The sequence below is a fragment of the Columba livia genome, chromosome 2, assembly GCF_036013475.1.
Source record: "Columba livia isolate bColLiv1 breed racing homer chromosome 2, bColLiv1.pat.W.v2, whole genome shotgun sequence".
NCBI lineage: Eukaryota > Metazoa > Chordata > Aves > Columbiformes > Columbidae > Columba > Columba livia.
Window position 1 is genome coordinate 79604425 of NC_088603.1, and position 27340 is coordinate 79631764.

At 39.9% G+C, this 27340-nt stretch overlaps 1 long non-coding RNA gene across 1 annotated transcript in view; it reads right to left on the reverse strand.

Annotated features, from left to right (window-relative positions):
- The window catches only part of LOC135578844 (uncharacterized), a 62307-nt gene extending 46187 nt beyond the window's left edge, over positions 1–16120 (reverse strand). The window contains exons 1-2 of the long non-coding RNA XR_010470984.1: positions 15976–16120; positions 10627–10825 (exon numbers count right to left, since the gene is read on the reverse strand). This is a non-coding gene — a long non-coding RNA (uncharacterized LOC135578844). The remainder of the gene's footprint in view (positions 1–10626; positions 10826–15975) is intronic.
- Positions 16121–27340: the final 11220 nt, after the last annotated feature.

Genomic DNA, 27340 nt, shown 5'->3' on the forward strand with positions numbered 1-27340 from the left:
GCACCCACCCACATTGCAGCACTTGAAACTCAAACAATATGTATTTCGTAGTTAGGGAGCTGTAGGGGTGATATGATCCTTTTAACAACTAGAAGGAAACAGTGAGAGTGCAGAGAGTACGGATCAGAATGCAGCTCTAACCCCATGTCTTAGGAACAAAAATGAAAGCCAAATGTAACAGGAAAATCAGGTAGGCACAGCTATTAAGAGCCATAGGCTTCAATTCTAGTTTATCTTCCCATAGTTTATAGTGGCTCAAGTCACAGTCTCAACTAGGCAAAGTTACTCAGAAAGAAACCAAATTTCCTATTTCACCTCTGAAAGTTAAATTGAAAAACAAGGGACAACTTAAAAAAAAAATGAACAATTCTTTAGAAAAGACTAATCTAATAAAGTGGGGAATTGTGACTCCTAAAAAAATTAGAAGAATATGAATCTTGTAATGAGTATGGGCATAATTATGCTAATGGAAGCAGTCATGTTACTCTGGGAATAATTATGCTAAGCCTCTGAGCATGCCTTATATAAATTAGTGTTTTCCTTAAATCTGAACAGTCTGAAACAAAAATAGAAAAAGAGAAAGGGGAAGGCAAGGTTATATTACCCTATCCAATCTGACTTATAAGCAATTCAAAGCTACTGTATATGTCTTGAAGTAGGTGCCAATCTTGTTTTAACAAGGCAGATTACGGAAATGTTGTCAAAGCCTCCATCTAGAGGTAATCTCTGATCACCATTTAGTGCTTGCTATAAAAAAACAGGCAGAAAAAAACAACCCATCTTTAATTAAATTAGTAGAAGCCCTAAGGAACTGACTATGCCTCTAGAAAAAGGTCTTGCTACTATCCAACAAATATAGTTGCAAAAGAATTACTTCTCCCCTAGAACAGGAAAGCCACAATCTGTTCCAGCCTTGCAACGTGGGAGACATGCCACCTCCTCTGCATCAGCTCAGTTAACACTTGATAACTTCGTATGCACTGCAGTCCCTTCCTGCTCACAGTGGGGTGGGAAACTCCTTCTTTCTTCTGTGGAATGAACCTAAGAAAGATCTAAGGAGGACATACAATAGCACAAGGAACTTTGTATCCCCTTTATTTAGTCATCATGACCTTGATCTATATAAAGGGCTTAAGGTTGTTCTGAGAAAATCTACATTTTTCACCTTTTTGCTTTCATTTTTATTCAAGAGAACTTTTGCCTCCCTAGTCATTATGTATATTCTCAGAAAGTGTAAAGAAACCCTAGAGATGGTGATTATTTTCCTTAAGAACAGAAGGATCAAAGAAATCTCAGATGAAATTTGAATTAAAACACCAAGTTGGCTCAGCATTTCAAACTGCAGCACTGACTACGTAACTGGAGGTATGTCAAAAGCAGAGACACGTTTGTTTTGCAGTGGGATGTTACAACGTGAACACAGAATCGCCAAACAGACCCTGCTGCAAATTGCTGCCCACCTCTGGCAGGAGATGTTTTGGAGGCAAGGTGAGTCAGACTGATGCTCTGACAGCGAGATTCAGTGATGCCACCAAAGCGTTACAGTTGTGTAGAGGAACAAACCTACTGGAAAGGTACGCAGCAGCAGCCTGTCTGTCCAGGGCTGTCCAGGTACCCAATACCATGCCTGATGCTACATTCCTCAAATGCACCAGGACCCTGTGCTGCAGCCCAGCATGACAGAACCAAGGCATGACAGAACCATGGCAATGAACACAAAGACTCTTGTTTCTCCCTTCTTAATTGTTTTAGGGTACTGCCAGTGTCTTTGCAATATGTAAATGCATATTCCGTTCTTTTGCATGAGTGGAATAACAAAATTCACACATGGTCTGGGGGACCACAGGAAAAGGAGGCTCCTCGCTCCTTGCCTCCCTCTCAGCACCTTCCACTACTTTTCTACCCTGAAAACAGCTCATAAAATCTGAATCCCCCGCCCATGATTTTTTGCAGCTAAAGCGAAATAGCTCTTATGTGCAGATTCATTTATCTTGCTTACTCCAAGTAACGTTGTATTTCATCGAGTAGCATCAGAATAGCCCAGAAAGACACATTCCTTAAATAATGTGATATTGAATCATATGGGTGTTGTTTTTTGTTTTGTTTTGTTTTGTTTTTCCTACAAGTATACCAAAGCTTTCTTAGAGATCCTTAACATCTTACAAGATTCACAGGAGATTTTCCCACAGCACTGGATGTCCTAGTATTTTGAAACAAAGTATTTCATAATACTTTAAAAAAACCCTAAAAAGGCAGAGGTGAAGAATTTTTCAGAAAGCAAATCAAAATATTAATCCTCAGTATGCTATTTAAAAAAAAAAAAAAAAAGAAAAAGAAAAAAGATAGGCATCTTGATCCAATTAAAACTTTTTTTTCTATCGCAGTCAAAGGCAATTCTTGCTATAGATCTTTTCTTTTGTTTTCAACTCTCTTCTTTCTTGCCTTGGCAGGAAAATATTTTAAGTGATTTTTCTTTATCAGGGGAAAAGGGTTTTACCTCTGTTTTCTTCAGACTCAAAAATTGTTACACTAAAGCAAAGATAAAAACAACAACAATAACAAACAAACAAATAAAAGCAACAACAACAAAACAAACAAACAAACAAACAAACAAAAACCAAACAATAATAACTTTTAGGCAATGGCAAGCACAGAACTTTTTGTTCTATGACAGAATAAGTTTATAAAAGTCATGAGAAGTTGAATTGAAAGTATGTCAGTAATTTCTGCTGCTTCTGTCCCCCTGCCAGAGACGGAACTAATGAAAATATCTGACCTTGAGAACATTTCAGTTCAGGAGGCAGTAATTCCAAATTTAAATTCAGACCTTCACCAAAATGATATGACTAGTATCAACACCTCACATTAGGCTGGAAAAAATGTGTGTCATGAACAGGAGCTGTTAGAGCCAGTAATTCACAATGTATATCTGGTCACTGAAAGTCTGGTCTCACCTATTCTCTGTGACCTCTACAAATTAAGGAGAACAAAGTGTCACCCTGTAAATTCAAAGTTGTGGTTCCCAAAATCAGATCAGTGAGACCAGGTGGTCTCTGAAGCTTTCCTCTGTGAAACACGGGCTGATGCTTTGGGCTGTCCACTATTAACCCATACATTGTGCAAAAGCACATCGACATCTTCCCAACACCTCTTTTCCAAGTTGTTAATACTATCTGTTCAAACATGCGAGGAAAGATAAGATGCATTCAACTGTTAACAGAAGGGCAGAAGTGTCAGTGAGATACTGTCTTCATAGAGATGTGACTTGTAAAGACTTGTGTATCCAGAAGCGCAAAAAACATGCCTTACCCTAATACCCCTAATAATCCCATCTGAATTGTGGAAGGTGGTGGAAAATCATTTTCATTCATAAAACAAGGGAAGGGTAAGATATAGGGTTGAACAAGCATCACCTGAAGCCCCTAAAGCCCTTGTGACATATAAGATCCCTTCAGTCAGGAATGTGCTGTTTTGATTTTCTCTGCTATTTCTGTTGCATATAGTGAAGCTTCTTGCATTAAATGTGATTTTTAGAAGTTCACTTTTGCATCTTCCTGTCAACCCCCCCACACACTTTGGTTTTTATAGAAAGCATTTTTATTCTCTTGGATCTACAGCACTATCAGTGTGAGTCTTTACTGAAATTGTTTTAGGTTTTGCTCTCTTTTATCTTTTTAATGGCATTTCCCACCAAATTGACTTGCAGATGCTGATACTTTGACAACTAAAGAAGTAGGTATGTCTGAGTTGTCATCTTGCAGTCAGTTTTTCCAGAGGCAGAAAGAAGTGCTTCCCTACCAATTTATTTAACTTTTTGCCTACCTACCTGCATTTCAAAAGCTGTCTTTAAGACTCTTTTGTAGACATAAAGCTCTTAAGCATTTGGGAAGCTTCACAAGGATTTAGCCATGCAATTCATATAGTCTTTCAAAGAAATTATGTGGTTAATTCCCCATGCAATCCTTTTTTTTTTTTTTTTTTTTTTTTTTAATCTATGGCTATTGCTGAAATGTGGCCAAAGTTCTCTTTTAAATGTCAGAAGGGGAATTATGAATCTCTTTTCACAGTAACTCACTTTTACGGAACTGAGCCCACATTCCACATTGCTCTTATCTTTCCATATTAGGCCTGATATGTTGTGTCAAGCATTTCAACCTCTAGCTTCCATGAAAAGATAAATGACAGCTGTCTCTGAATTAATAGAACATGAGAACAGATCACTGCTCTGCACCCTGCACTCTATGAAATGTTTAAGTATGCACTCACATGACCTGATCTTGTTGTTTCCACTTTTTCAATTTCTTTTCTGGTGATTGAGAAGGGTGAGGGAAGCAACACCCATGCAGATTTTCTCTGTTAAACACCATTATACCATCCATCAGAAATCCTCTCTGTGTCTCTAAAACCAACAAGGTATTTTAATAAAAATGGGTCCTGTTTAACTAAAAAAAAAAAAACACAACAACAACAACACCAAAAACAAAACAAAACAAAACAAAACAAAAAACCAACAACAATCTCTGAGCTTCATGGGATTAACTGTGATTTTTATTAATCATAGAATCATAGAGTCATTCCATCTGGAAGAGACCCTCAAGATCATTGAGTCCAACCATAACCTAACTCCAGCATTAAACCATGTCCCTAAGAACCTTGTCTAAACACCTTTTAAACAACTCCACAGATGATGACTCCACCACTTGCAGCAGCCTCTTCCAGTGCTTCACAACCCCATGAAGAAGTTTTTCCTAATATCCCATCTAACCCTCTGCTGGCACAACTTGAGGCCAGTTCCTCTCATCCTATCACTTGCTACTTGGGAGAAGAGACCAACATCCTCCATGCTACAGCCTCCTTTCAGGCAATTGTAGACAGCAATAAAGTCTCCCCTCAGCCTCTATTTCTAAAGGCTAAACAGCCCCAGTTCCCCCAGCTGCTCCTCATCAGACTTGTGCTCCAGAGCCCTTACCAGCCCCATCACCCTCCTCTGAACTCTCTCCAGCACCTTCTAGTAACAGGTCCAAAGCTGAACACAGTATTCAAAGTGTGACCTCACCACCACCACGGTACTGTAACCTCAGTTTCGTTAATCTGGCTAACACAAGAGGTGTTTCTTTGCATACAGTATAATAAGACAACCCATCTCACTCCACCTCATCCCTCAAAAAGAAGAATGAGGATTAGAAATTACGGTCTGGAAGTGTTTCTGAAACAACAGACTGAAATTATAATGATGTACTATAGGTCCTGTGTTGCTAACCAGATTCCTGACCATGCAGCAAATGAGAACTAGAACTAACAGCTACATATTGCTTCTTCCACGCTCAGGATCAGAGCATCCCCACACGAAGGAAGTCAAGGAAGGAAGCCAGGAGGCCTGCATGGTTGAATAGGGATCTGTTCGGCATGCTCAAGCAGAAGAGGAGAGTTTACAGGTCATGGAAGCAGGGGCTGGCCACTTGGGAGGAATATAAGGCTGCTGTTAGAGGATGTAGGAAGGCAGCTAGGATAGCCAAGGCCCCCTTAGAATTACAGCTGGCGAGAGGGGTCAAGGACAGCAAAAAGAACTTTTTCAAACACATAGCAGATAAAACTAATACCAGAGGCAATGTAGGCCCACTGATGAATGGGGTGGGTGCCCTGGTGGCAGAAGATACAGAGAAGGCAGAATTACTGAATGCCTTCTTTGTTTCTGTCTACTCTGCTAGAGGCTGTCCTGGTCAGCCCTGTACCCCTGAGACCCCGGATGAAGCCAGGTCAATGGAGCAGTTTGCTTTAGTCGATGAGGACTGGGTTAGGGAGCAATTAAATAGTCTGGATATCCATAAATCCATGGGTCCAGATGGGATGCATCCAGATGGGTGCTGAGGGAGCTGGCTGAAGTCATTGCTGGACCGCTCTCCATCATCTTTGCCAAGTCTTGGGAAACGGGGGAGGTGCCCGAGGACTGGAGAAAAGCAAATGTCACTCCAGTCTTCAAAAAGGGCAAGAAGGAGGACCCAAGTAATTATAGACCAGTCAGCCTCACCTCTGTCCCTGGGAAAGTAATGGAACAGCTTATCCTTGGTGCCATCTCAAGGCATATCGAGGATAAGAGGGTTATTAGGGGCAGTCAGCATGGCTTTACCAAGGGTAAGTCATGCTTGACCAACCTCATAGCCTTTTATGAGAATGTAACAAGGTGGATGGATGATGGCAGAGCGGTGGATGTAGTCTACCTTGACTTCAGTAAAGCCTTTGACACAGTCTCCCACAGCATCCTCACAGCTAAGTTGAGGAGGTGTGGTCTAGACAATAGAGTAGTGAGGTGGGTTGCAAACTGGCTTAAGGAAAGAAACCAGAGAGTGGTAGTCAATGGTGCAGAGTCTAGTTGGAGGCCAGTATCTAGTGGAGTGCCTCAGGGGTCAGTATCGGGGCCAATATTATTCAATATATTCATTAACAATTTATATGAGGGAATAGAGTGCACTATCAGCAAGTTTGCTGATGACACTAAGCTGGGAGGGGTGGCTGACACTCCAGAAGGCTGTGCTGCCATCCAGCGGGACCTGGACAGGCTGGAGAGTTGGGCGGGGAATAACCTGATGAAATTTAACATGGGAAAGTGTAGAGTTCTGCATCTGGACAGGAACAACCCCAGGTTCCAGTATAGGTTGGGAAATTACATATTAGAGAGCAGTGTAGGGGAAAGGGACCTGGGGGTCCTGGTGGACAACAGGATGACCATGAGCCAGCACTGTGCCCTTGTGGCCAGGAAGGCCAATGGCATCCTGGGGTGTATTAGAAGAGGGGTGGTTAGCAGATCGAGAGAGGTCCTCCTTCCCCTCTACTCTGCCCTGGTGAGAACACACCTGGAATATTGTCTCCAGTTCTGGGCCCCTCAGTTCAAGAAGGACAGGGAACTGCTGGAGAGGGTCCAGCGTAGGGCAACAAAGATGATTAAGGGAGTGGAGCACCTCCCTTATGAAGAAAAGCTGAAGGAGCTGGGTCTCTTTAGTTTGGAGAAGAGGAGACTGAGGGGGGACCTTATTAATGTTTACAAATATGTAAAGGGTGAGTGCCATGAGGATGGAGCCAGGCTCTTCTCGGTGGCAAACAATGATAGGACAAGGGGTAATGGGATCGAGCTGGAACACAAGAGGTTCCGCTTAAATTTGAGAAAAAACTTCTTCTCAGTGAGGGTGACAGAGCACTGGAACAGGCTGCCCATGGGGGTTGTGGAGTCTCCTTCTCTGGAGACATTCAAAACCCACCTGGACATGACCTCACCTAGGTGTTCCTGCTCCAGCAGGGGGATTGGACTAGATGATCTTTTGAGGTGCCTTCCAATCCCAAACATACTGTGATACTGTGATACTGTGATATATTTTGTGTATAATAGATTCTATGAATATATAGATGTGTATATATGTAAAAGGCATATGTGTTTGTCTGTATAGTATTAAAATAAAAACAACTCTCTGTATTCTTTTTATAGATTCCGAAGTAAAGTTGTGAAGAAGCTCAGCTTAAAAGCAAGGCTTGGAGGAGTAGACTAAACCAGGACTTGTCCCCATGTGAAAATAATTACTATTGGGGCCTTAATTAGGATAAACGGGACACCAGTAAACTGTGTAAACACTGTGTTCCCAACTGAGAATATCCTTTCCAGTACAGCAAAGGCCCTAGAGGATGAATCTTTGGGAACACAGGCCCCAAAGTTGCCCTGTCATACCAACTTGCACTGATTGTGATGGACAGCCAAATACAGCATGATTTGGCAACCGTAAGAAGGATGAGTAAAGTGAGTATTTCAAGACACTCATAAATACACTTTAAAAAGTAACCTCTGTCTCCAAAGAAGCATGAAGGTGATGGGCTAGCCTGAATCTCACATTTTTAAAAGGTCAGTCATCCAATTGCTCACACAAAAAATGTCACACTACTTAAATTCCTAATTTTAACACGCAGCTGCTACAATGGCTTTCTAAAATGAGTGTTTATGTGTTCAACTGACTGGATTTCACATTCTGTTACATCAGTCATAACCTAGTCAAGACAACTGAGAGAAAGCAAAATAAATCTGTTGCAAAAGATAGAATAATCAGACACGTAAACTTTTTTTCTTTTTTTCTTTTTTTTTTTTTTTTTGAGAATAAGATACCTAGCTTACAATCTCTGAGGTTATAATATGGCTACTAAGATGAGTATGAATTTTTGTATGTGTGTTTCCGTGCAGGAGTTTTTAAACAGTATTCTAGTCATCTTTTTCATTTTGAGTTCCACTCTATGACAATATGATGCAAAAGATTTCCATATAGATGGAGATATAGGCAGAGTAAAAGTGTGTGGATGAAGCCGAAATTAGAATAAACAGAGGATTTCATTTTTCAGTGATCTCAACTTGACATTTTCATAAGCTTCTCTTATGGTCCGTAAATAAAATCAGAACAGAATCAATGTCGGCTGGTTTTATAGTGAGTCTCAGAGGTTGAATACAGAAGAACGACATTTGGCCTCATCAGAATAAGAAACTAGCTCTGTATGCTGCTCTGGTGCCTGTGTTCACTTGTACAAGTCTCCTGAGCATTGCAAGTGTACTTCTGAACTGTAGAGAATGCAGACAGCAGGGTTTAGTCATCTCTACATGCAATGTAAGGCTTATGCTTGCTGTTTGACCATCTGAATGCAAAACAATATGTATTATTTTTATCCACTAAAGTATGTCATGGCTGCTTATGTGTAGATATTCTTCTGTGTGTGTAGTGTCCTAGCCACAATACAAATACACTACTGAAAATGCTTGAACAGCGACTTCAGTCATACATGATTAGGTTTTGGAAGAACACTGTTCAAGTTCTTCCTAAGACTTTAGCATTATAACAATTAGTTCTCATGATTTATGGAACTAGCAACTTAAGGAAGGGTGCAAACAGCTGAAGCTTTGTCACTTCTAATGAGGCAAAAGCTCTAGACCAGATTCATACAACAAATTCAAATGTGACCTGCTGCTCTGTAAAGACCCTTGTGTTTAGGTTATTGGTATGAAGATTAGGTGACGTGCTACCTAAATCACACTACTAGCAGAAAAATGAAACAACAATACAGTAATTGAAAGTAGAAAGATGAAGGGATAAATTTTAAACTACTTTGCTCTTCAGCAGCACCAAAGGGAGCTAAACACGTGTAGCCTGTTTTTATGCATTTGTGGCCTTAAGGATACCACAACATTTAATAAAAAATGTGTGTACAAGACCCTGAAACAACACTGGTGGAGAATGGTGGCCAAACCTTAGCCTAATGCCATAAACACAAACCTAAATTTTTAATAATAATTAATGAAAATGCAAATTTTGACACCAGACTAAAGGAACTGTGTCAATGTGAAGTATCATGTGAAGGAGTCAAAGGCCCAGACTAAATAAAGCCTGGGGACCAGCAGATGTCAACACAGTTTGAAAGAAGTAATGCAGCTGACTACAACCAGCATTGTCCTTTTCAGGAATGAGAGGCATAAATGAAATTAAGACCCATACTCAGAGTTTGTGCATGTGAATGGACGACTTCATATAATTCCACATTTGAGCATTTTGTAAATCTTTGCAGTAATTAGTCACTAGTGTTTGACTCATTACCAATGTATCCTAAAAAAGCAAATAATAAAATTTGTGTACTGTTCTTCTCTCTAGAGTTACAAATGTTAGGAACACTGTGTAAATCTGATTTTTCTTGGAACTGAAATTGAAAAATGACCTCAGACATCGAATTGACATTCTCTAGAGGAGGATGTATGCCCAAGCCTTTCAGAGACCTTCTGTACCTCTGGCTTCCTGCAACACCTCTGCAAGAAGGCATGGCTCTGATCAAAGGATGACTTTTGAGAAAAAGGAGGGCAGAGGAGAGAAAGGAAATGCATGTGTGTTCTTAGGTTACTGTTCCAGGAATCACTGCTGTATCCATAGGTACAATTCCTGACAGAGTTTGGCTGGTCGTGGGAGTTTTTTTTGATCTGCATTTTTGTCAGACATAGCTGAGGCTGTTCACCACAGCCCATATCACCAAAGTTCAACTTTTCTCAGAGTTGCATTGTAAGTCTTGTGCTATGACATGACTTTCTTAAACAAGGAATATTTTTTAACATTGTTAAAGAAAGGAAAATGTTTACTGTAAAAGACAAAAGCCTAGAAACCTCAAGAACTAAGTGCTTAAAATAATAAATGAAAGTACCTAAAGAATGATGAGTGAAAAGAGAAGAAGCTATCTGTTTAGATAAAGTTTCCATGATCCAGCTTTCCGTCGCTACTCTGGGGCCTCAGTAAGAATGTCCTGGGTAACATTTCTTCCCTTGAGGTAAAACATCATAAACTAAAAGCATTTTCACAGAGGAATAGGAGTCCACTGTGAGCCAGCAAGACACCTTTAGAAGGAACACAAGAGTGAAATTTTGTGAAATGCTATACTTATTGACCTGTTTCTTATTCTGCAATATTAAATAAAAACTTACTTCCATTTTGCTTTTTTCATCATGTTCTGACACTTTCTGACAATAGATTTGGCAGTGCCAGTCAGTTTGAATGACCTTTCAACATGTTTGCAGACTTCAGAGCCTACCACTGTGTTTCCTCTACACAACCTGAAAGAGCTTACCTACTGGACTCTTGTTCAGGAAGCTCTGGTTTGGGTCAGGGGGTCAGGATGTGCCTGTGTCCTCACAGGGCACAGGGAGGCAGGGTAGAGAACCACTGGAGAAGAGGTGACTTCAGCTTTTCCCATCCATCTTCAGCTGGCCAGCATTGCAGGGAAGGTGTCTGCACACTCCAATGCACCACTGCAGCTTTGCATGCTCCTGCACAAACACACAGGCAGATGAACAGGTGAGAGGGATTGCTTCTTGCACTCATTAAGGACTTAACAGGACATAATTTAGCTCTATATAATTAGTCAGTGATACTCATTCACACTACAGTGATCACTATTATTAGTGAGAATAAGCAGTATAGTGTGAGATCAGCAAAAAAATCTTTTTGCCCAAAGGGTTTCCAGTTATAACAACCAGCTGCCGGTGTGCAGCTCCGTACTTCTGCCACTGAGTCGGGGTCACTGGTGTGTGAAGGGGTCAGGAAAGTGGTTTACTCACTAACAGGGGCAACATTTCTTTTTTTCATGATATTGCTGTTGTTTTGCAGGGTATAGCACCAACTAAGGAACCTTTCTGCCAATGCAGAGGGAAGTAAAGCATCTGGAGAGTAGGAAGGGGCATTTTACAAGGAAGAATCTGAATGTTTTCTTCCAAGAGATGCTGTACATATCCACAAGATCAATATATCTCTGTAGAAGGAATGACTAGGGGATAGAGTGCAGAAGTGCTCTTCATAGTAATGCTAAAGAAAATACCACTTGTGGAAGGGCAAAGCATAATAGGTAAACGAGAATCCATGCAGTGGAAGTGGAAATGGATGTAATGCATCACCATTTATTATCTGATGCAGACATTGAAGATAGATTGCTTTTTCTGATACCTAAATGCTAGTTGCAGGTTAGATTTCATCTCAGCACTGTGTATCATTGCTATTCAGGCAGCCACTGCAAGCATGAAATTACCTGAAAGATGTATCTACAAAGTGATTCAATGCAGAGAGCTGCCTAAGAGACTTATTATACTGTAATAATATAAATATGTAAACATTACACACTAGAGGTCTTATTGATCCTTGCTACCAAACATGACATCATTATTAATAAAAATGTAATGGGTGAGTTATAAATATGCAAAATAATAGCATATTAACCTAAATAACACCAACAAATTGTACAGCTTAGCATAAAATTGAAAACCACTAACCAAACACTGTGTGGTTTGTTCATACTAGGAGCAGTCAGGAATCATGCATAATGCAACAGTGCAACTGCTAACAACAGCCTCATGAAGATAATTTAAACTAGTGGTGGACAAGTTCCAAGAAATCTGCCTAGAGAGTAAACGCTGAGCTTTTCTTTCTTTTTAAGTGAAAGAGCTCTGAGTTGTTTGGCTGGCTGTCCCAGGTGAGTCTTATAAAGCAAAGGATAATTTTTAAAGTTAAAGACGAGATAAACAGCTTATAAATAATACATATATATATATATATATATATATAAAAGAAAAACAAAACAACAAAAAAACACACTCTCCCCCCCCCCAGAAAAAAAATATAAAAAACCCCCAAACATTAGATAAATCCAGACAGATTGGAAAAACAAACAGAGGAAAAAAAAAAAAAAAAAAGGAAAAATAGGTACAATGTTATTCAGTAAATAAAAAGTATTACACTGCAGTAAAGAGTCCAGACAATGTCAGACATCACAGCAAAGAAAGATTAGATTATAAATTGTTCAAAGCTGGCATCACATTTTATTTCAAGCTAAATATTGAATATTTGCAACCTATACAAATAACATTATTAGTATAAAAGCATTTCTAATAATAATAAGGAAGAAACACCACTAATGAGAGTGAAGAGCATACTGTAGTTCAAGTAGAAATAATAGGCTTAATGTAGAAATTACTTGTGGAGGATTTTTGACCTGTGTTATGCAAGAGGTCAGACTAGCTCCTCTGAACAGTCTCTTTTGGTCTCAGAGTCTGCAAAGCTCAGATATTTTAGCTGACAGAGGCTTCTCCTCACTCCTCATCTTTTTCTTCCTTTTTTTGCGATGAGATCAGGGAAGAGTTATCCCTGAATTCTTAGGAAAAAAATTAATTTATAAAAATAACATTAGTCCTGCCAAGGTCTGAATGAGTCAATGGCAGTGGGAAGAACCTGAGTCCCTGGCTTAAGACAGTGCCTAGAGCAAGGCTGTGCTGTCCCATATCCAGAGATCCCTTCAGTAGCTGGAAGAACCTGCCATCAGAGGCAGAACTGACAAGAACGTCTTTTTTTTACTCAGCAACTTTAAGTCCCTAGGAAGCGTATTTTATTTGAATTATTTTCTTTTTTTTTTTTTTTTTTCTCTTTTCAAAACATATTTGCGGGTTTCCATTTAATGAGAAATATGAAAGTTTGAGTTTAGTTGAGTGCAGTCAACAGACATACACACAAAAGACCAACCTAAATGTCTTACAAATCACAATTCCTATGATTTAGTCCTAATTGTATTCACAGCAAATTCTTAACAAAGCTTCTGTTATTTGCTAACTGCAAATTACCTTGAAAGGTACATAAACCTTTCACTGAAATTAGGCTGAATTTGGAGTGTATAATAAAGTCCCAAGCTACATGAGATCTGGAGGACTTCACAATTAAATAATAAAGACTAAAAGTTAATTAGCAATGTTCTTCAAACCACTGTGAGAACTTTCACTAGGTAATCCTCATTCCCTTCTCTGTGATATGTTCAAGTGTTGGTGAACCATCTGGAGAGAGAGTGTGTGTTTGTTTTCTTCATGCCATGACTCTTTGAATTCCTGCATTTCAGTATGATTTTAATTGTGTGCAGTGCTAGCAACTCACATGATTTTATTGTGATATTTGGGGATTATCACGGAATCAGAGAATCATGGCATAGTTTGAGTTGGAAGAGACCTTCAAAGGTCATCTAGTCCAACGCCCTTACAACGAGCAGGGACATGTTCAACTAGATCAGGTTGCTCAAAGCCCCATCAAGCCTGGTGTTGAATGTCTCCAGGGATGGGACATCTACCACTCCTCTGGGAAACCTGTTCCAGCATTTTACCACCCCTATTGTAAAAAAATTCTCCCTTGTGTCTAGCCTGAATCTTACCCTCCTTTAGTTTAAAACCATTACCCCTTGTCCTATCATAACAGACTCTGCTAAAAGTCTATCTTCATCTTTCTTACAGGTCACTTTTAGGTACTGAAAGGCCATAATAAGGTCTCCCCAGAGCCTTCTCTAAGCTGAACAACTCCAACTTTCTCGGCCTGTCCTCATAGGAGAGGTGTTCCATCCCTGCCTCTGATCACCTTGGTGGCCTCCTCTGGACTCTCTCCAACAGGTCCATGTCTTTCCTGTACTGAGGGCTCCAGTGCGGGACACAGGAGTCCAGGTGGGGTCTCACCAGAGCAGAGTAGAGGGGCAGAATCACCTGCCTCAACCTCCTGGCCATGCTCCTTTTGATGCAGCCCAGGATATGATTGGCTTTCTGGGTTACAAATGCACATTGCTGGCTCATGTTGAGCCTTTCATCCAGAAGTACCCCCAAGTCCTTCTCATCAATGCTGTTCTCAACCTCTTCATGCCCCAGCCTGTACCGATACTGAAAGTTGCTTCAAACTAGGTGCATGACCTTACGCTTGGTCTTGTTGAACCTCATGATGTCCACATGGGCCCACTTCTTGAGCTTCTTCAGGTCCCTCTGGATGGCATCCCTCAGGTGTGCTAACTGCACCACTCAGCTTGGTGTCAGCCACAAACTTGCTGAGGGTGCACTCAATCCCATTGTCTATGGCACTGATGAAGATGTTAAATAGTACTGCTCCCAATATGGACCCCTGAGAGACACCACTTGTCACCGGTGCCTATCCAGCCATTGAGCCATTGATCACTACCCTCTGGATGTGATCATCCAACCATTTTCTCATCCACCAAACAGTCCATCCATCAAATCCACATCTCTGCAATTTAGAGAGAAGGATGTTGTGGATGGACCATGTCAAAGGTTTTACAGAAGTCCAGATAGATGACATCCATTGCCCTTCCCTTTTCACTGATGTAATTACTCCATCATAGAAGGCCATTAGGCTGGTCAGGCAGGACTTCCCTTGGTGAAGCCATGCTGCCTGTCTCAACTCACCTCCCTGTCTTCCATGTGCCTGAGCATAGCTTCTAGGAGGATCTGTTCCATGATCTTCCCAGGCACAGAGGTGAACGTGGATATGTTATTTTACATCCTTAACAACTAAATCTGTATGTATCCTATATTTTCTTAAGTATTTTTCCAATCTTCATCACGTGGGAGAGGAAAAAACACTCTAATGTCTCAGAACCCAGAAAAAAAAAAAAAAAAAGAACCTCAAAATATTTAAGTCCTCAGAGAAAACCTTGTGGTGGGAAATGACTGAGTGTAAAATGCCAACCAGACCAGGGGCAAAGTAAAGTATAAAGCTCAATTCTGATTCTGAAACCAAAGAACATGTGGGCTTTTTTTTTTTTTTTTTACAAAATACCACTTCTATTTTCAGTTAGTACATTCATTTCATACTCATAAATTAAGGACATCAAAGCTTCCACTTCTAAGTATTTGAACAGGCAGAGATCTTTTAGTTAAACTTTAATGTTAAATGTTTAACTAAGTTTGTCTTCTTCCTAACTGGTGATTCAGAAATTAAACTTCTTTCAGAAGTTATTTCCTGAGCTGCAGTAGTGTTTGGTGGTTTTGGCTGTTCAAGGAGACTTGTTCCTTCCAAAGTTCTTCTTAGTGGGGGTGGAAAAGAAAAAAGGAGGAGGAACATATTACACATCCTTAGTGTTCCTGTTCAGCTTAAAAAAAAAAAAATAAAATTGTGGGTGACTTAGGTTGATGTGTAGCTTTTATTCATAATATCCCCTACTTTATTATATCCTTTCTTAAAGTTCACATCATCTGTGTTGTTGGGAGTCTGACACTGAATTCAACAGATTGGAACAGTCTTACAGAAGACAGTAGAAAAGCATATAAAAAATGACAGTAAGAGTGAAGAAAGAAGAGTTCTTATTTATCCTCCTTAAAAGCGAAATCAAGTTACATTCATTAACATGTTCAGAAATACACCATGAATAAATAATACATATCAAAATACATCAATAACCTGTGGAACTTATTGCTAAATATATCACAGGAGACCAAGAATAAATTGAGATTCAGGAATGTATTTTACTTTCCCACAGATAATGACAATGCTTGCAGTTCCATTAAGGTGAAATAGCAGACCCTAGAACATCCATGAGCTCAACACATCCTCCCCTCCAGCCATGGCCCACACACATGCCTTCTTTGCAGATGACAGCTTTACCTTCCATTACCTTGAAAATGTTGATTGGTATCAAATCTGCTGACCATACTTGGGGTCCTAGAACATGTCACACTGAAGGACACCTCCAACACCCTTGCCTGCAGGATGCATGCCAGCTTGTGCTGTCACCTGTACTTCTCATCCACAGGTCTACCTTCAGGAAGCAACTGGAACAAGCACACACAGAAGATTTTGAAAGGAAAAAAAGCAAATACATGTAAGGGCAAAAGGTGGTAAGGAATCAAGAAGAAACTTCTCCAGAAGCAGGTATTTTTGCTTCACTGACTTTTTGACCTTTCTCTGGGTAACCAGACCAGATGGACCATCTATCTGACCTGGAATTGCTATCCTTGTGTTTCTAAATGTTAAAGTGACATTTAACAGGACAACATGCTATACTTTCTCAGATAAATAATTCAGTTTATTAGCTTTTGGCACCCAATGACCTTCTAAGTGCTAGGTATGAATGTGGTACAAGAGCATGGCATGCTTTTTTCCATGCTTGACACTCTATCAAGATGTAAGGGTTCAGTTTTTGCAGACAGGAACCAAGATGACTTCACCTTTCCTCCATCAACCTTTCTGCAGAATGTGTGGTAGTCTATTTGTCACAGATGCCACACATCTGAGACAGAGACTGCACACTACCTACAACACTTTAAACAGTAAGTTTGGTAGAACTGCTCATTTCCTCTAAATCACAGGCAATTGTCATCAAGGAACCCAGCACTGTAAAATAGTAAGATTTTATCTTGCAAAAACAGAGATGGTAGCCATTATCACGCTATTGAAATTTTTATATAATGAAAACTAAGTTGAAAGGAATTAAAATTGTTTATTTGCCACCACCATTGCAAATGCCCTCCATGTAGTTGACCATATACATTCATATATATATATATACGTGTGTGAATATATATATGTATAAGCGTGTGACTGTGATTCTTTTCCATGCTTTTAACAAGAGCACATCTTTGAGAGGCCAGAACAGCTTTTATTAAAACAAGGATTTCAAGACTAGACAGTGCAGTATTGTGCTGTTTTGAAGCCCCCCAACAATGGAAGAAAACATATATTCATATATTATTCTGTGTCACAGAGTTTATGTTCTTGTATTTCAGAGCATAAAAAGAACAGTTCGCTATAGGCAGACCTCCACTTCAACATCTGATCAAACATAAATGCTGCAGATAACGAGGGCTAAATTTTGTTACTGATTTCAGCAGCAGTTTCAATAATAACTCTTAGACACACTAAATCCTTCATTTTATACCTAGTCTTAATTCTCATTTTCATATTTGTTTTCTGCTCTAATGAAGGTGGTTGTTTTTTTTTGTTGTTGTTTGGTTTTGTTTGTTTGTTTGTTTTTGGTGTGGTTTTTTTTTTTCTTGTATTATAACATTTAAAAAATACGCTTTTGTCCCTGTAGTCTAACTACGGGAGAAGAAGAATCTGAGTCCAGCCTTACACACTGCTATAACTGTGTAAATGCAACAAGAGCCAGATGTGGCTATTCTAGCAAGGCTTATGTACAATGTAGGAAGTGGGTAATGAAACATGTGACTAAAGAACTTACTTCAAGTGGCAGAAATTTGTTTCCTGTATGTTTCCTTAAACAAACTGGTATTAAGGTAATACATAAGTACTATGCATTTCCATTGGAGTGATCATGACAATGGATTTTACTTTTTATTACAAACAGGTCTTATGAAATTTTTCAGTAAGATGTTAGGCAAAATGTAAACCACAACCTGTGGAGAAGCATTTATTTTATTTCTGCATTCAAAATTGTAAAGCCACACTTACAAAGGCAAAAATAAGAATAGCACCAGCAACATCTTACATGGCAACTGTTCAAGCTAAATACAGTGCAAAACCTTTCAAGCCTCTTGCAAAAATAACATTGTTGCAATCAAACAGTCATTAGTGTTGTAACTATGGTTTGTATACTAAAACTCTAACCTCATGTGACTTCCTTTTGGTAGAAAAGGAATAACAACCTTTGTTTACAGTCTTTGAACCTAGCAAGGCTCAAGACAGATGATCCTTACTGCAGTAGGGTCTGATGCAACAGGGCTGGTATTGAGAAACAAACGCTCTACATCTCTTCTGTTAATGTTTTCTGGAATCTGGTAAAGGGATTCGAAACAGGAGGAATCTGCTCCTTCGTCAACCTCTGCTACTGCAGCATGTAAGGGAAGAGACAGGGATCTGTCTTGTGGTTTTCTCACTACCACAAAAGAGTCCTTTAAAGACTGACAATTAAAGCCCAATCAACACTGCATCGGCATTGTCACTAACTGATGTCCGGAGGGATATTCTGTCAACTGTGAACTTGCCTTTGTCTCTTTGCTCTGCTCCTCTCTGCCTCTGAGGAATGCAGCTGGCAATTTTTCCCCAAATACTTGTAGCAAATCAGGATGTAAGCAGACCCTCTGTGGTCCTACAAAGACAGACAGGCTTGTGTTCTTCAGTCTGTCTGCCAAGGAGCAGAGGAAGCTGGCAGAGAGGACAGTCCAAGTATGCTCATAAAGAATCCTACTAGTTTTACTACTCATATTCTCTATACTTTACCCTTACTGCTCTGCCTTTCTCAGCTTGATGGAGACTTTTTGGAAAACTAGCTACCTTCTCATCATTTCTCAAATTACTTCTCTCTCTTGTCCCACGTCTTCTTGGGCTTTCCCACTCCCACTTCTAACTCAGTCCACCTCTAGAGCTGCCCTTAGTGGAAGCCTGCAATGAAAGTCATTAATATCTAGTACAAAGAATCCATCTCAAAGATACTGTAGTACATGTTTCTTATGCATTGGTACAGAACACTGAGGACAAAGGCACATTGTACAGTAGTGTGATTGGTTTTATTCCCTTGTTTATATCCTAACAAAAGCTGGAAATTAGCTTTCAGCTCATTTTACTTCTGCCTTTTGCAAGCCTGCTTTGCAATACTTCTAGAGCACTCTTGAAAACCTTACAAGCACCTGGGCTCTTGAGATCAGATAGTGCTGCAGTAACTTTTGGCACACAGTTTACTGCATGCTTAGAAAGTCAGGTGTGTACAACTGACAGTCTGCACCAGACAGATTTGGGGTATTGCCCACATGCAGGTGCTGCTTTTCCTGGGGATGAGGCTGGTCCTACAAATGTGCCAGAGAGCAGCAGGAGCAATGCAGCTTCATAGGGAAGGACAAGCCAGGAGATGAGGACAACCACAGCACAGGCAGTGCTGTTCCTTCCAAGGCACCCTCCTGCACTGCCTGAGCACCTGAGGATAGTGACCGGGATGGCTGGCCCCAGGCTGGGCAGAACTAGAGCCATAGGCAGGGCTGGAGGAGGCACCAGAGCAGGCAGGTAAGGACCAGCAGCCAGGGAGGTAGTGCCTCCAGAGCCACGACAAAGTGCTTTAGTTCTCTGTGGATCAGTTCTGCCAACCCCTTCTCACTTGTCAGAAATCCACCAGTGGATTTCAGCTTTGCTTTGTGCCAGTTGCGCTACACTGACCATACAGAGAGGCTCTGATAGCTTCAAATTTTCTATCCATTCTTCTTCCTTCTTCACCTATACTCTGAACCATGAAGACAGCCACATGAACTTACTTATCTGCATATCTAGACTGAAATTAAGCATAAGTATGTGCTCTATTCACCTCATTGCTTCTGCTTGTCAGAAAGACTTTACTCACAGGTAGTTGAACCACATCTGCAAACCTTATGATGCCACTGGCAAACCAGGAGAGGGCAAACTCACTCTCTCATGTTCTCATGCTCCAGAAAGTCTGCAAGGCAAAAGTAAAGGCATCTATGGCTAAATAGATGCACATTCCAGGCCCCAGACTCTTGAAAATATATTTGTGTCCCTTTATGCAGCAACCTTAATGGCTAGGAGGCTGTTGTGCCATCGATATAGGTCATGTGTTAGAGAGATGAATTAACCATCTACCTGGATATAGAAACCCACTGCACCACAAATGCACAGTGAGTATGTTGTCATTCCCATAATAACACATTAGCATTCCCCTTTGAGCAGTAGTCTGTGCTATCCTCATTTCTCATATCACACATACTCTTTTGTAACACCTGAAAACATTTCCTTACTGCCAGGAAAAAATAAAAGACACCAATATTACAATGCATTCTTATTTTCAGGCACATGCACAATCTGATGTTTTGACATTAAAAGTCTCTGGCAATCAGTTAGTCATTTCACAAAGACTGAATCAGTGCTGTAAAAGATTTATTGTTTTAAGTCTTTCTGATCAGACATCCATTCACTTTGCCAAGCAGTGTCTTTTAATAATTGTGTTCAGATTCTCAGGACTGCTGCTGTCACTGCTGTTCTTGCACTGTAAGTACAATCAATAGCTGGATGGACAAAAATTAAATAATTTAATGGATTCTGGTTGAGTTGATTTAAGCCACAGGCTTGTCCAATGTTTCTGGCAGCCAACATTATTTCATATATTGTCATAACAATACACATTTACACCTGGTTGCTATCCTATGGCATGTCATAGCAGAAGTTGTGGGCTGGCTCAATGATTGTGTGGAGTCGTGAGAGAAGCCTCTGACACCCCTTGTCAAAAACACATAGGTTATTTTTCACCTTCTTGGTTACTACACCTAGTAGTCAGATATATTTACCTACCCATGCTCCTTCCTATCTCTGGAGGGGATTTTGCATATTCTACAAGTTTGCACGTTCTTACTTTCTCAAATATAAGGCTTGGTATGCAATATAATCCTGTGATAGGGAACATAGGCCTTAGTTTCCATGCCTGAGCTCACATGAAAATGACAGCATTTCCTAACAAATGCTGAGTTACGTGGAAAGAAAAAGCTGCAGCTATTTCTTCTCCTGACTTCAATAAAAATGGAGTCATAATCTTGCTGTCATGATAAGCAGAGTTACCCCAGGCTCCCTAGACCCTTTCAGAGCATGCACTCTGGGTGCTTAAATAAAGGTGCCTGGAATTTATTGTTGGAATTTGATTGCTGGAATTTAGAATAAGACTGTTTCCAACCTTGTGTGACTTTAAGGGAGTATTCGTGCAGCTGCTGTAAATTAACCAATAAGAACAAGAGTCATCCTTTTCCAGCTGTTGGCTTAGCAGAATAGAAAGGAAATGTAAAGCCCTCTGTTTTTGGTACTGTTCTTTGGTGAAACTATTTATCCCTCTCTTGTATTGTATGGGGAAAAAAAAATAAATAAGAAACCTATGTCCTTTAATATGCTGAAACCTCTTGATCTCAACTGAATATGTGAAAAACTCCATGTAGCTACAGCAGCCAAGTGTCTTGTGAGAGCAGCCAGAAGCTGCTGTTCAACACATTTCTTTACCCGGAGTCTGGTAGCACAAATTATAGCTGCTCTATGTTGCTAGAAAGACTGTGGAAAGCTAAGGTAGAAACACCTGAGAAAGTTTTTGAGTTTCATACAAGAGTGTAAACACATAGTTGAATCCAGTGAGTGGTGAATCCAGCTGAGAATGTGTTAAATATTACAGTCTACTACAGAAATATGTAATTGTAAGCATGGCTATTACACTACGCATAATCAGGGATTTTTTTACAATGTTTTATTTACTTAATAGCATACATTGGTTTTGAGTAAATAGGCTTTTTAATCTGTTTCTAAGTGGCCTGTTATACTTCTGAATCAGTAATAAAAGGAATTAATAAATGTTGCAAAAATTGGATTGAATATAAGATAAATTACAATAGAGCCACTGTAGTCCTTTGAGTAAGTATTTAGAAATTAAATTATAAATATATTTGAAATGTTAATAATTTACCCAACAGGCTATAACAGCTTGCAGTGCACCATTACAATTTGTCATGTAAAGCCATATGTAGACATGGAATAAAAATGTGGAGGAAATAACAGGGTAGTGTGTATGGGCACTCCTAGTTGTTGCAGAAGAGCCTTGAGTCTCCTTGATAATTTTAGAATCTACTCAAATCCTGAACAGAGGAAAACAACGAGAAAATCTATAACTGTCCAATAACATTTCCTTTTATAAAAGGAAACTTGCATAACTTATATCTTCATGTTAAACATATCGGATTAGATCATGATCAATAGAAGAGGCCAAATGTATTCAGTGACACAAAGCTCTCTATATCTTAGGTGCACCTGTCTTATTACCAGTTTCACTGAGCACAGTCTGTCTATCCTTACAGATTCCTGATGAGCCACAGAAGTGTCACTTTCCATGGTTTACAGACAAGAAACAAAGACATAGATGATGATATCCATTAATAATTTCAGCAGCTAAATCTCTCCACCACCCCACAGTGCCCATTTGATTTCCACCTTATCATAAAAGTTCTCATGTCACTGTTGTTCCTGTTCCTGGAGGAGGGTCCCTGGGCACTGTGATTGCCTGAGTGTCTGCTCTCAGCACAGACAGCTGTGGGACCCAGGACAGCTCAGCTGTGGCACAGGGCCAAAAGCAGCAGATCATCCCTTCATTGCACCTACCCTGCATGGAGGATGCAAAAATGATTCTCTGATGGTTCTGTGACTCAGGATCTTGGCAGCCCAATGCAGGAAGTAAATGTCACATTGCCCTGATTCTGATGCAAAGGGCAGCAGATAGGAAACCAATAAGTACACAAGAAGGAGATTTGATCTTGCATGTTATCAGCTTCAGAAGTTTTATTGAAAGCCTCTTGATGTTTTATGTTACAGACTGCTGGGTACACAACAAAGCCATATGTAACATCTTATGTGTTGCACTTTCCAGGGTTGAGTTAATCATGCAAACACAGATCCCAAAGTTTGTTTGTTTGTTTGTTTGTTTGTTTGTTTTAAAGATACAGGCCTTTATACACCTGACTGTTAAAGCAAACCTGTGATTTGTTTAGAAACTGACTAGTTACTTGCATCACTATTTCCTTGTATCCTTTCTATTGATAGGCTTTGTGTATACCCTTAGGGCTTTGATAACAGCTAACAAACTCTCCTCTACCTAAAATCAGCATAGGTGGATGTTCCCTTACTGACTGTTGTCTAGCAAAATGAGGATCCAGCTCCCACTACTTTGATACCAATAAAACAGCAAATGATGATTACTTCTTATCTCAGCATTGTATGAAGAAGATGTATCTCCTGTTCAGGCCAACGATTTGGATAGAGCTCAAGAGCTGAGACATGGAAAAGAAGAGATGTAAGAAATTACACCTGCTGCCAAGCATTACTCTAAGCTTTCAAAGCCAGAACAGAAATCTTGAAAACACTTGTTTTCCAGCTATCCCTAGAACTAGATACAGTTCAAAACTATCTAATGTATTATTGATGCACATCCACAGGTTTCTTCAGCAAGACACACCTCAAATGCATCAAGACCATCCCAATATTCAGTCTATGCTGTTCACATATATAGAAAGATTCACCTGTCTCACGTGCTGAGCTCAATTTTGGATCCAAATATGATTAGTGCATCCTGACTGCTTCACAGCTGGTATCCAGCAAGTGAAGGATGGAGCTGACATCCACTCTCCAGCTAAAGAGATTTGACCATCCATCTCCTCCACAGTGCCCTAGCTGCTAGCACATCGGCGTTTCAACAGGTACGTGAATGTAAGGGAATCTTTTCTTGCATGGAATAACTGGGTATTTAACGGAAACAAATGGGGAAAATGAAAGAAGTCATGACTCACCAGGGCATGCTGAACTGAGTACTTAATGTGCAAGTCCACAGAGCTGAAACTGGAAAAAAGCTCCCCCCTTGTGCTTATTGCCCTGTTACTAGGGCTGGTACTGTCTACATCAACAGCCAAAGTTATTACTCCATACGACGCTGAAGTCTGTTGGTAGGACAGATTGAGAGTTTTGCTTCTGTAGCATCACAACATCAGCAGGATTATTCTGCTGGGTTCACATCCCTTCAGGCAGTGGGAGAAGCTAAATGTTGGTCTTTGCCACTTAAAGAGACTATGCTACTTGGCATGCTGCCAGCTAAAAAGCACGTGCTGCTCCTGTTCTGTTAGCCGTGCTTTACACACAACCTGTTTTTGAGAGCATCTGTGAAAGCAAAGCCTTTTGCTTTGGAGATGACAAAACACTAACCAGGGAAACAGGTCTGAGAAAAGTACCAGGCCACTTAGTGTTGTCCAGACCAAAGAGCTTTACTTCCATGAATTTTTGTTTCTAAATTCTGTAGATACCTTCAAGGATGGAGCAGCTGCAATCATTTATGAAAATATAGATTTTGGATCTGGGAGTGTAAATGGCAGATAAAGACCATTTATGAGACACCCCTAAGTGACTGCGGATTCTGCTAAAAAGCACTAAAACACCAGAGTCCTTCTGTGGATCCTGCCCTAAAGCAATAAACAGTCTTTAAATTCCTTTCTACCTCTGAGCCTCCCAGGGGGACAAGGCAATTATTTACAAAGTCAATTGGCCCATGACAGGGAGGATTTTTTTATATCCTTTTTAGTGCCCAGCTCCACTCTTGTGTCTTTCTTCAAGACTTCTACCTTTCTTTACTCTGCTACCTAAACAATACATACCAGGCATATTTAAGTTCACCATTCCCCATGGGGAACTCTTGCAATTAACTTGCTGTCCTGGTGTGTGGATGAGTAAGTTGGGAATGGGCAAACAGTTGATTTGTATTTATGGTGAGCAACTGCTGTGAAGCCTATAAAAAGTGTTGTAAGTAGGAAAAAAAAAAAAAAAAAAAAAGAGAGACAGAGAGAGAGAAAAAGAAAACCTATTTTAGTAAGAAAGATAGATTTTCAAATGTCTGATGAAACCTTAGGCCAGGTTGTCAGGTTGAATTCACTGGTGTTACTCAGCTGACTTCAATTTTTATCAGAGATTTTGCCTTCAGAAGAAGTATTTCAATTTTCCCTACTTGTGGATCCGGTGTCCTGTTTACAGTACATAAGTTTTAACGAGCCATATCCAAGAATCTATCTCTGAAATGTTCTGCTTGTGGTTTAGATTTTGTCTTTTATATTTTTTCTATCATGAAAGAAAAAATGTAACAATATTAAGTAAGGGAGGGTTATTATAATATCCCCAATGTATACAATCTTGGTTGATCAGGGGTTGAACATTTTCTTTCTGCTTTTTACTTCATTTTACAGTTCCCAACTGATGGAAACTTTCATGTCCAGTCTTACCGTTGGTTCAGCAGCTCCAAAACTCAAGATGCAGGGTTTGTGTTTCTTTAGAAGGCTGCACGCTGTGTTCCTAATAGAAATACCTCTCTTGCTCACCCTGACAGGAATATTTAAATGCATCCATCACTGACAAAGCTCAAATCAAATCAGATATTAATCAAAGGCTTCATTTTTTCTCTTTTCTTTTAATTTGAAAGAGCTACAACAATAGAATAAATTCAGCAAGAGAAAAAATCAGTCCTGCTGAAGAAAACGCATGTCAAACTCTAGATGTTTCTGCTACAGGCAGTGCCCACATCACTCTCTTCTACCCTGTTATTTCTCCCACCTTCCTCCACTGAGTAAATTAATTTGAGGCTCAGAATGGCTGGCCCAGGGGCTATGTAATTTCCTGGCTTTTATGGGAAAACTCCTGGGAAAGTACTGGTGGCTTAACACCTAAAACTGACCCAGAAAACACAGCAAAATCCATGTTTTTAGAAAGAGATCCAGCTATGTAAAAAGCCAAGACCCTCAACACTGGAGTAATTACAGATGTTAGTCCCTCTAGGAGGGGAAGTTACAACATAATATTGTATCTCATCCCTAAAATGTACAGCAGTTTTCTTTTAGTCCCCTGTATTTGCACCAAATCCCAGCCCTTGGACTGACAAGATAGTAGTGTTGCCTAATAAGGGAGGTACGCCTCTTTCTCCTAAGAGGACAAAATACCTGCATACATACACGTGTACACAAACAGTTACAGAAATAAAGGATGATTACTTGAGTACCCCGCAGCCCTCCCTACCCACTTTCTTCCCCCTAATTTCTACTGGTTAACATCAAGAAACCCACCGTAAAAGGGCATTTCATTCTACCTTGCTGTTTGGGCAAGTAGACAACTTTTCTATGAGAAGGATGCAGTTTTCAATGTCCATCATTTTATCATCTGCTCAGGGAGAGAATAAAAAGGTCTGTGTCAGTAACAGAAGACAAAAATATCCGTCACACACATGTGGACACTGATTCAGGGAAGTTTTGCCCTCCCCACACCAGGGGTCAGTGACATGCTGGGCACTCCAGCCCTGCACAAAAGAGCCCACTGCATTATTTTTCTTTGAAAGAAGATCAGCTGAGAGTGCAGAAAGGCACCCACACAGGTTTTCTCTCCCACGTTTCTTCCAGGATACTCTGGAATTGCAGTTCACACTTTTGCTTGGCATAAGCTGTTCAGCATCCCTGGCTCCACCTCTCCAAATGACTCAGCACACTTTCTGTGAAAAATGATATACATTGCATTTTATTGTTCATACAAGAATCAAGACAAGAGGCTTTATATTACACAATGCAGGCAGCCCTCTGCTTGTATTTATCAGAACAGTTCATTTGAAATCAACAATCTATGTTACTGGCTGAGTACCTGTCCATGTTTGAAATTCAGGTGTAAAACTTAGTGCTGATATGCAGTGGAGCAGTTTAAAGTACCAAATATGATATGGAAAAAAATATAGATATGTATTAAAGCTTTTACTACTGAAGATCTACAACTCCCTTGCACTTTCTTTGTCTTTCTCTGTCTAGCATAAACACACTTCACCATACATAGTGAGATAGATATGTACTGCATCTGGGATAAGGTGTTTGACAGAAATCCTAAGTTCTATTTAGAAAATCTTAGACAACAATTTCAGACAGGTTTTGAAAGAAAGATGCCTCTTATTTTTTGAAGGAGTATTTTAAAGTGAAGGTAACATGATTTAGTGGCTAAGTCAGAGATTCAAGTTTCAACTACAAGAATATTTCAAATGTAAAAAAAAGAATGCAGAAAATGAAATGCAGTCAAGGAAGTATACAGCCAGGATACTAAAACAAAATAACACATATCCATATAAAACTGGACATAAACTTTTATTCTTAGAATGAACCATGTCTTGTCAGGACAGCCATCTCAGAATGTCCCTGTGTTTCTGCCCAAGGATCACTCGCCCTTCAGCTCCAAGTCAGATAATGACAGTTACCCTCCAGATATTCCTCTCATGGGAAAACATATTTTTAGTTGTGTTTTAGCAGACCCAGTACCTCATACTTGGCCAACTCTCTGTACTCGCAATTAACAGAGATACAAAAATCTGCTGTTCACAGTTTTAACATTTCTTCAGCAAAAAAGGAGAAGCAACATTTCAGAGAAGAGTCCTTGTACATTCAACTGCTCTCCTGGGAAAAGTGCACTATGAGAAGCTACAGCAGTTAATTCCCACTTCC